The following is a 10,171-nucleotide window of genomic DNA, read 5'->3' on the forward strand; positions in this document are numbered from 1 at the left end:
TCCATCATCTACAAGGCACAAGTCAGGAGTGTGATGGAATCATCTCCACTTGCCTGGATGAGTACAGCTTCAACAACAGTCAAGAAGCTTGACACCATTCAGCACAAAGCAGCCCTGCTAAATTGGCTTCCCTTCCATAAACATTTGCTTCCTCCACTATCAACACATAGTAGCAGCAGTGTGTGCCAATCTACAACATGCACTGCAGGAACTCACCAAGGCTTCTTTGACAACAATTTCCAAATCCACAACCACTACAATCTTGAAGGACAAGGGCAGCATATACATGGGAACACGACCACCTGGAAGTTCCCCTTCAAGTCACTCACCATCCTAATTTGGAAATATATGGTCGTTCCTTCACTGTAGTTATGCCAAAATTTTGGAGCTCCCTCCGTAACAGCAGTGTGTGTGACAGTGTCTGTGGAGAGAAAAGGGAGCTAACATTTCAAGTCTGGATGACTCTTTGTCAAAGCACTTTGACAAAAGTGATCCAGACTCAAAACGTTAGCTCCCTTCTCTCTCCACAGATGCTGTCAGACCTGCTGAGATTGTCCAGGTTTTTCTGTTTTTGTTCAGATTCCAGCATCCGCAGTAATTTGCTTTTAGCACTTACACCACATGGACTGCAGCAGTTCAAGAAGGCAGCTCACCACCACCTTCTCAAGGGAAATTAGGGATGGACAATAAATGCTGTCCTAGTTAGCGGAACGTATATCCCTTGAATGATTTTTTTAAAAATGCCTGATAGTTTCACAGTCTTCATTATTGACACTAGTTTTCAATTCCAGATTTATTTATTAATGGAATTTTAATGTCACCACCTGCCCGTAGTGGGATTTGAATCTATGTTTCCGAATCATTAGCCTGGGCTTTTGGACTACTAGTCCAGTGACATTACTACAACCACATCTTTCCACCTTTAGGGGAAAACTACCCACCCGGGTCATTCTCTCTTCCAACCTCTTCCATCAGGCAGAAGATACAAAAATCTGAGAACATGCACTAACAGATCCACAAACAGCTTCTTCCCCGCTGTTACCAGACTCCTGAATGACCCTCGTGTGGACTGAACTGATCTGTCCATGCAGCTTCGCTACTGTTGTAGCATTGCACTTCGTATGCTTCACCCAATGTCTATGTATTTACATTGTGTATTTATCGTATGTCCTATGATTTTAATGTATGGAACGATCTGACTCGATTTTACGCAGAACAATACTTTTCACTGTATCTAGGCACACTCGACAATAAATCTAAATCTAATTAACATAAAGACATCCAAACACCTAACATGGCCCAACAGAACAGTAGTTGTGAAAGGGAGGTGACTGACACTTCCGGTTGTGACCATGGAATGAACGGTCACATACAGGGCTGCTACCGCTTAAAGTCACTGAAAAGAGTTCGTTTTACACAGAACTGGGTGGAGCTTTGATGAAAAGGCGTTGATGAATGTTAGAGGAGCAGTTTACCCCAGGAGTGGTATGTCTGCTGGTCATCAGACCCGGCAGAAAACAGTGAGAGATTTGGCTGAAAAGTTGAAACAATCTTGTGCTGCAGCAACAGCCTCTTTCAGCATGCAGGCAGGGGAAGGGCAAGCTGGAAGGCCCCAGATACAGGAGCTGATGGCTTTCGTCAAGGAGGAATTCCACAAACAGAGGAACGAAATGCATGAGGATCAAGCAAAGGCCATTGCAGAAGCTGTGGCACCCCTGAAGAGTTCTCTGGAACGGGTGGAGAGATGTTTGGAGGTGCAGGGGTCACAGATTCGGGAGATTAAAGGAGTGATCTCGGACCACAGTGATCGTGTGTTGGCTCAGGAGGCGGAGGTGGAGCTCCTAGGAGACTTCTGTAAAATGTTGAGAGCAAAGGTGGAGGAGCAGGAGAATACCTCGAGAAGACAGAACTTGCGAATAGTGGGCCTGCCTGAAGGAGTGGAAGGTGTGAATGCCACGAGGTAAGTCTGGAAGATGCTGGCGGGGCTGGTGGCAGAAGGGGTGCTAGTTAAGGCGCCTGAAGTGGACCGGGCGTATAGGTCCCTGAGGCAGAAGCTTAGAGCTGGGGAGCCGCCGCGAGCAGTGATCGTGAGACTCCACAAATTTGTGGAGAAAGAGAAAATTCCGGGGTGAGCCAGGGAGAAGCGTAGCTGCGACTGGGAGGGGAATAACGTCTGAATTTATCAGGGCATCGGAGCAGAGTTGGCAAAGCGGCGGGCAGGTTTCAACAAGGCCAAGGCGGTGCTTTACCGGCGGCATATCAGGTTTGGGGTGCTCTACCCGGCGAAGTTATGGGTGACTTTCGGAGGCCGGGAGTATTATTTTGAGACGACAGAAGCGGCCAAAGACTTCATTAAGGAGCATAAACTGGGGGAGAACTGAGTGGACAATGCTTGGGAACCGGGGTGCTGGCACTATGTAATGGGCGGGAGCATATTTGAAGTGGGCGTAGTGATTGGGAATTTTCACCTTTTTATTTTAGGGGGGGGGTTGCTGTTCAACGTTGAGATTGTAAGGAGTTGTAGGGGTGAAAAGTTTATGTGGGGATGGATGTTCCCATCCCCCCCTCCTGTTTTATGGGACTGTTTGTGTTTAACATTTGTTTGCTTTTGGAGAAGGCTGCCTGGAGTTCGGGAGAAGTCATTGTTTGGGTGGGGGAGGGTAAGGTCAGCAGGGAGCCTTCTTCCTTGAGCTGAGGAGTTGGGAGGGGGGGGGGGGGGGATCATTGGGAGGTGCCTTTGGGCAGGGTCGGCCACGCTAGCAGGTTATACTGGTGAACGGAAGTGAGGTGGTGGGGGAGAAGGCCGAGAAGGGTGGCCGGGGGGAGGGGGAGGTTGCTGCGACGTGGCAGGGGGGCGAGAGATAACATGGTAAGGGGCGGAGAAAGGGGCCATCTGGGATTGGCTAGGTATAGGGTGGAATTAAGGGGGCGGGAGTTAAGTGGGGAAGATGACGGGATTGAAGGTTGGTAACATGGAACGTCAGGGGACTGATTGGACCGGTTAAAAGGTCACGGGTATTCGCGCACCTCAGGAGCTTGAAGGCCGGGGGTATGCCTTTCTGCAGGAGACACACCTCCATGTGAAGGACCAGGTTAGGTTAAGGAAGGGATGGGTCGGGCAGGTTTTTCACTCAGGGCTTGATTTGAAATAGAGGGGAGTGGCGATTTTAATGAGCAAAAAAATGGGATTTGTGAGTGCCAAGGAGGTGGGAGATATGTGATTGTGAGTGGGGTATTGGAAGGGGCACCGGTAGTGTTCGTAAATGTGTACGCCCCAAATTGAGATGATGTTGGTTTTATGAGGGAGTTGCTGGCAGCGATCCCGGATTTGGCCACGTACCAGTTGATCATGGGAGGAGATTTTAACTGTGTCCTGGAGCCGAGGATGGATAGGTCGAGCCCCAGGTCGATGGGTAGGGTACGAATGGCAAGGGAGCTGGGGGGGTTTATGGAGAGGATGGGTATGGTGGACCCATGGCATTTTCAGAACCCAGGGGGAAGGAAGTATTCCTTCTTTTCACATGTCCATAAGGTGTATTCGAGGATTGATTACTTTGTAGTGAGTCGGGAGATTTTGGTTGGGGTGGAGAGGGCAGAGTATGCGGGGATAGTTATCTCGGACCATGCACCCCACTGGCTGGATATTCGGTTCAGTACGGGACGAGAGCAGAGGCCGGCATGTAGGTTTGACTTGGGGTTGTTGGCGGGTGGAGGTTTTTGTGATAAGGTGCGGTCGGCGATTAAGGATTATGTGGAGTTGAATCAGAATGGGGAGGTGTCGGCAGGCATTTTTTGGGAAGCACTGAAGGCAGTAGTCCGGGAGAAATTATTTTGTTTACAGTTCGTGCGGATAAGGAGGGCGGAACATGACCGTCTAGTGAGCAAGATAGTGGAGGAAGACAGGGAATATTCGAGGGTGCCCACTGTGGGGGGATTGGCGAGGAGGAAAAAGTTGCAGGGGCAGTTTAACAGGCTGACAATGGGGAGTGTGGTAGGGCAACTGCGTAGGGCAAGAGGGGTGCAATATGAGTGTGGGGAGAAGGCGAGCCGCATGCTGGCGCACCAGCTGCGGAAGCAGGCTGTGTCCAGGGAAATATTGAAGTTACGGACTGGGGCTGGGGATGTGGTGTCGGAGCCAGGGAAGATAAATGAGGCATTTAGAGAGTATTACCAGCAACTTTATGAGGCAGATCCGGGGGAGAGGAGTGGGTCATGGGGCAGTTTCTGAATGAGCTGAAATTTCCCCAAGTGGAGGAAGCAAAGAGGCAAGCGTTGGAGGAGCCCCTGGGGCTGAGGTAGGTGCTGGATAGTATCAGGGGTATGAGGTCGGGGAAGGCCCCAGGGCCGGATGGGTACCCGGCGGAATTCTATAAGGAATTTGCGACGGGCCTGGCACCACATCAGTTAGGGGCGTTTAATGAAGCGCTGGAGAAGGGAGAGTTGTCGGAGACGGTGATGCAGGCAGTAATCACACTAATTCCCCAAAAAGGGAAGAATCTGGTGGAATGTGGGTCGTATAGACCCATATCTCCATTGAACACGGATGTGAAAGTATTGGCTAAGTTGGCGGGGAGGATAGAGGATTGTGGCTCGGGGATGGTTGCAGAAGATCAAACAGGCTTCATAAAGGACAGGCAGCTCGCGAGTAATATAAGATAGCTGTTGAATGTGGTGATGAATCCATCGGGGGCTCTTGTACCGGTGGTAGTGGTGTCCATGGACGCGGAGAAGGCATTTGATCGGGTGGAGTGGCGGTACTTGTTCGAAGTTTTGGGAAGGTTTGGGCTAAGATTTGTGGCATGGGTGCGGTTGCTGTATGTGGCACCAAGGGCGAGGGTGAGGACGAATGATATGAGATCACGAAGCTTTGACTTATACAGGGGTACGAGGCAGGGTGCCCAATGTCGCCATTGCTGTTTGTGCTGGCCATAGAGCTGTTGCCGATGGCTCTCAGGGGGTCGGCGGAGTGCCGGGGGATTATGAGGGGACAGAGGGAGCATCTGGTGTCGCTCTATGCCGATGATCTCTTGCTGTATGTTTCGGATCTGTTGGAAATTATGCAAAGGATTATGGGCCTGTTCAGGAGGTTTGGAGGGTTCTTGGGGTACAAGCTGAATGGAGGGAAAAGCGAGGTGTTCCCGGTGAATGAGCTGGCACAGCGGGCTAATTTAGGGGAGATGCCATTTACGGTAGCGAGGAACAGGTTTAGGTATTTGGGGATTCAGGTAACGAGGGAATGGACGGGACTCCTTACGCGGAAAGGTGGAGGAGGCCAGGGAGGATCTTAGGAGGTGGGATACACTGCACTTAACATTGGCAGAGAGGGTCCAAGTGGTGAAAATGAATATTCTGCCGAGGTGTTTGTTTATCTTTCAGGCTCTCCCGATCTTTATACCAAAGACCTTTGTATGGGCGGGGATGGTGCAAGGGTGGGAGGACCCTGCTACAGAGGCAGAGGCAGCAGGTGGGGTTGGCGTTGCCAAACGTGCTTCATTATTATTGGGCAGAAAATGTGGACAAGGTGCGGAGGTGGTGGGAAGGAAAAAGGGTAGGGTGGTTAGGATGGAGGAGGAATCTTGTAAGGGGTCTAGTTTGAGGGCTATGGTGACAGCAGCATTGCCAATGGCTCCGAGTGGGTATTCAGGGAGCCCAGTGGTGCAGTCCATGGTGAAGATAGGGAATTAGTTGAGGAGGCATTTTAGGATGGAAGGGATTTTGGTGTTAACGCCGCTGTGCGAGAATCATGGGTTTGAGCCGGGGGGGATGGATAGTGTATATAGGTGGAGGGAAGTGAGGCTGGTCAAGGTGAGGGATTTGTATTTGGAGGAAGGGATCACCAGTCTGGAGGAAATAAGGGAGAGGGTAGAGCTGCTGAGGGGTAGAGAGTTCAGGTATCTGCAGGTTAGGGACTTTGCACGAAAGGTCTGGAGGGAGTTCTCCAAGTTGCCGGGATACAACCTGCTGGAGCGACTTTTGCTTCCGGATGTGGAAGGGGAGGGAAAAATTGGGGATACATGATTTGGACTTATTGTTTAATCACTGTTCCCAGGACTTGTATATATCTGATACATTGGGGGAGCAGGGAGGTGAACGGGTGGTAAAGGTCAGGGAGAAATGGGAAGCGGAGTTGGGAGGAGTGATCAATTGGGGAGTATGGAGTGAGGCATTGCGAAGGGTAAACGGGACCTCCTTTTGTGCAAGGGTGAGCCTGATACAGTTTAAGGTGGTGCACAGGGTGCATATGACTGAGGCGAGAATTAGTGGGTTCTTTCAGGGGGTAGCAGATGAGTGTGAGACGTGTGGGAGGGGGCCAGCAAATCACGCGCATATGTTTTGGGGTTGTGAAAAATTGGGAGGATTCTTGGCGGGAGTGTTCGTGGTCTTAGCCAGGATAGTGGAGGAGGAGGAAACCCAGACTCTTTGGTGGCGATATTTGGGGTTTCAGAGAAGCCGGAGCTCATGGAGTGGAGGAAGGCCGATTTCGTGGCCTTCGCCTCTCTGATTGCACGGCGGCGAATTTTGCTGGAGTGGCGGTCAGCATCGCCACCACGGGTAGCAGCACAGGTGGGTGACCTGTACGACTTCCTGCGGTTAGAGAAGATAAAGTTTGAGTTAAGGGGCTCAGCAGGGGAGCTTGAGAAAAGGTGGGTGATTTGTTATGTTGTCGGTGCACTTGACAAAGGAAGGTTCAGAAGTGGAGATAACTTCAACACGTTTATTAAACTATTTACACTTCTATTACTCGGGTTCGACACTACTGCTAATCCTACTATAGCTACCCAGACTGACTAACGAGCTGCTGCAATCCACGTGGTGGGTGCAATATTGAATCACCCCTGTGTCTGTACTCAGAGACTGTCTTCACTGGAAAGAGGCAGATCATGTGTGTGGTGTCTTTTATATATGGGTTGGTGTAATGCCCCCCTGTGGTCGTGACACCTCATTGTGTATCGTGAATGTCCATTGGTCACATCCTATCTAACTGATCTATTGTTTGAGTGTGTGTGTGTGATGTTTCTGGTGCTCCCTCTAGTGTCTAGCTCGCCTACATGTATTTACATTGATGCACATCACCACATCGCCCCTTTTTTATATGTTCATATTTTCTGTACACTTTAAGAAAATTGAACAAAGAACAGGTTGATAAGATAAGATATATACAAGTCCTGGGAACAGTGATTAAACAAGAAGTCCAAATCATTCGTGTGAGTCCAAAAACCATCAATCATCATGGTAAAATGTCTCTCTTGGTTATGAACGCCATCAACGTCCCTGTGCCACAGGAACCAAGAAGTGGTCAAATCACTTCGCTGTCTGATTTGGAGTCCCTTTCTTTTTTCGATGTTTGTGATGATGCTGTCAGATGGCATCTTGAAGCTGATAAGGTGTTGACGTTGAAGAGGTACCATCAACAATATCATTCGAGGTCATGGATGTGCCATATGGTGAAGTTGGATTAGACTGTACATACTGGTTCTGGCCACGTGCTGTGCTGGAAGGGTGATCCTGCCGAGAACCGTTGAAGCTTGTCGAATTGGAAACAGAATTGCTGCTCGCATAAATACCTGGTGATGGTGTGAAACTAGAACCTTGTATCTGTTCGGAATATGGCATCTGGACAGGCTGGGGTGCAGCAAATCCTGGCCTGTAACTAAGGCATCCAGTCTGTAGTGCAGATTGCGCTTGCGGTAGTCCTTCTTCGGTCTGGATTCCATTAATGGATAATCCGTAGTGCTGGCCTATTTGAGAATATGCTGCATAGACTGCTGGCTGCTGTAGGCTTGAATACTGGGTTTGTCCAGCATGAGCTGTCATTGGCTGCACTGCTGGTGTGGAAAAAATGTGTGGATATTGGTGTATTCCTTTTGGACTGTAGCCGCTGCTTGTTATTACTGACCCAGTGTAATTGTTAAGTGATCCATCTCCTGTCGCTGTGGCATCTGCTGTCATGCTGAGCGTGCCATCACTGAGGTTGCGGCACTCCCTGTCTGGAGTAAAGTCCGGCTTACGTGAATCAGAGTCGGCGTTTGGTTGCTCCCCATCTGGAGTCTGGTCTGTTTTAACTGAGTCAGTGTTGGTTTGTTGATGCTCCCCGTCCGGAGTCTTAGCAGGTTCACTGGAGTCAGCTGAGATTTCTTGAAGCTGCACGTCTGGAGTCGGAACATGCAGGAATGCATTGACTTGTGGAGAGGTTCGAGTGAATGGGGGTGGAAGTATCGTGGTGTCACCGGAGTCACCAGTGGTCTCACAGTGATCGTCGAGTGCCTCTGTACACACTAGCTGAGGTCTGTCACTTTGCACATCTTGCATGGGAAGTGGGATGCTGTCATCACTTGTCTCACATACCGTGGGTAGAGTCTCAGTAGCTGCTTGTTGTTCACTTGGGTTGGGTAAATTGTCAGAGTCTTCATCTGATAGTGCAAACAATGTGGGTGGACTGTCATTGTCTAGCTGTTGTCCTGCATTTGGGATTGGACTGTCATCGTCGCTTTGTTCTTCACTGTAGCATGATAGACCGTCATGGTCGTCCTGCTGTGCCTTGGAGCGTGGTAGACTGTCATAGTCTTCTTGCTGTTTACTTGAGCATGGCAGAATTGCATCGTCTGCCGCTAGTTGGTCAGAGGAGTTTGCTCGACCCTCATGGTCTTGTTCCTGCAAGGACTGCGCATCGGAGTCTTGCGTTGCTTCTATCGTGGAGGCTGTCCACGAGCTCGCTGCGGAGGTTTGTGACACTTGAGTCACTTCTTGTTCATGCAAGGACTGCGGTGTGTAGGCTTGCGTTTCTTCTATCGTGGAGTCTGTCCACAAACTCGCTGTGGAGGCTTGTGACACTGGAGTCACTTCTTGTTCATGCAAGGACTGCGGTGTGGAGTCTTGCGTGTTTTCTTTCGTAGAGTCGGGAACCCTGAGCGGTGCGTGGACCACGCTCTGTGTGGCAGTAGGCCGCTCTCTGTGGGCTTGTACCGCTCTCTGTCTCTTGGTTTCAGGCTGCAGCATCATCCTGCACTCATGTGGGATGTCATATCTGCTGGGCTGAAGATCCTCAAATCCGAAGAACGAATCCGCGTCTGCTTCGGATTCAATACGGGGGTCGCTAATGTGCAACACGTCTAGTTGCGGTTCGGATTTGGTACTGGGGTAGTCTCCCAAGGTGAAAGGTTCGTCTGTGTCGTTGTCTTCTAGGACCATATCATCACTGTTTGCGTCGGAGCTGGCATTGGGCTCGCGAGGTCCAGAGAAAATGTAAAGGTCGGTATCGAAGTATTCAAGGTCAGAATCATCGGTTTGGGCGTAGGTAACTGCTTGTTGCAGGGTTCGTCGGAGGTTAATTTCATTTCCTGGTTCAATTTGAGGCATTGTGGTGTCATTCCAGGTGAAGGAAGGTTGTTTTACGGCTTTAAAAGATTTTTTCTTTGATTTGGGACGTTTCCCCTTTAAATGGGCGTGGTCCGCGGCCTCTGACGTCATGATGCGCGTGACGTAGCACGTGGGAAGCGATTGCGCATGCGCAGATCGCTGTTCCTTTACTGATGGCTATTTTCGTACGCCGCGCATGCGCAAACGGACCTTCCCGTTCTGCGCGCTTCTCGCGCAACTGTGCAAGTGCAGACCCTTTAGAAAGATGGCCGCTGATCAAAACTGTTCTCTGCTCCGGGATCTCAGCCTCGTGGTGAGTACTGGCGCTTCTCTTACCTTTTCTTGCTAGTTGGAGTGTGTTTTCCTCACAAGTATTTGCCGAATTTGTCCAGGACTGCCTGGAAGTCGCTCCTGTTTTGCCCCTTGGAGAACTTGAATTTTTAAAAGATTTCTTCTGCTCTGGCACCGGCTATGGTGAGGAGAAGTTCTGTTCTTTCAGCAACGGCCAGGTCTTCTAGTCCGGCTGCCACCAGGAAGATTTCAAACTTTTGCCGGAATGCCCGCCAATTTTTGCGGAGATCGCCGTGGCACTGGAGCTGCTGCGGAACCCGGATCTTGAACATCTTGCCTTGGTATCGTTGCTGGTTGTCACTGTACGCTGAGGTATGGCTATGTGGATTGAAACAGTTCACTCCTGGTATCATGATTTGTTATGTTGTATGTTGTATCTTCCTTGTGGTGCACTTGACAAAGGAAGGTTCAGACGTGGAGATAACTTCAACACATTTATTAAACTATTTACACTTCTATTACT

Source organism: Scyliorhinus torazame, chromosome 17, assembly GCF_047496885.1.
Source record: "Scyliorhinus torazame isolate Kashiwa2021f chromosome 17, sScyTor2.1, whole genome shotgun sequence".
Taxonomy (NCBI): Eukaryota; Metazoa; Chordata; class Chondrichthyes; order Carcharhiniformes; family Scyliorhinidae; genus Scyliorhinus; species Scyliorhinus torazame.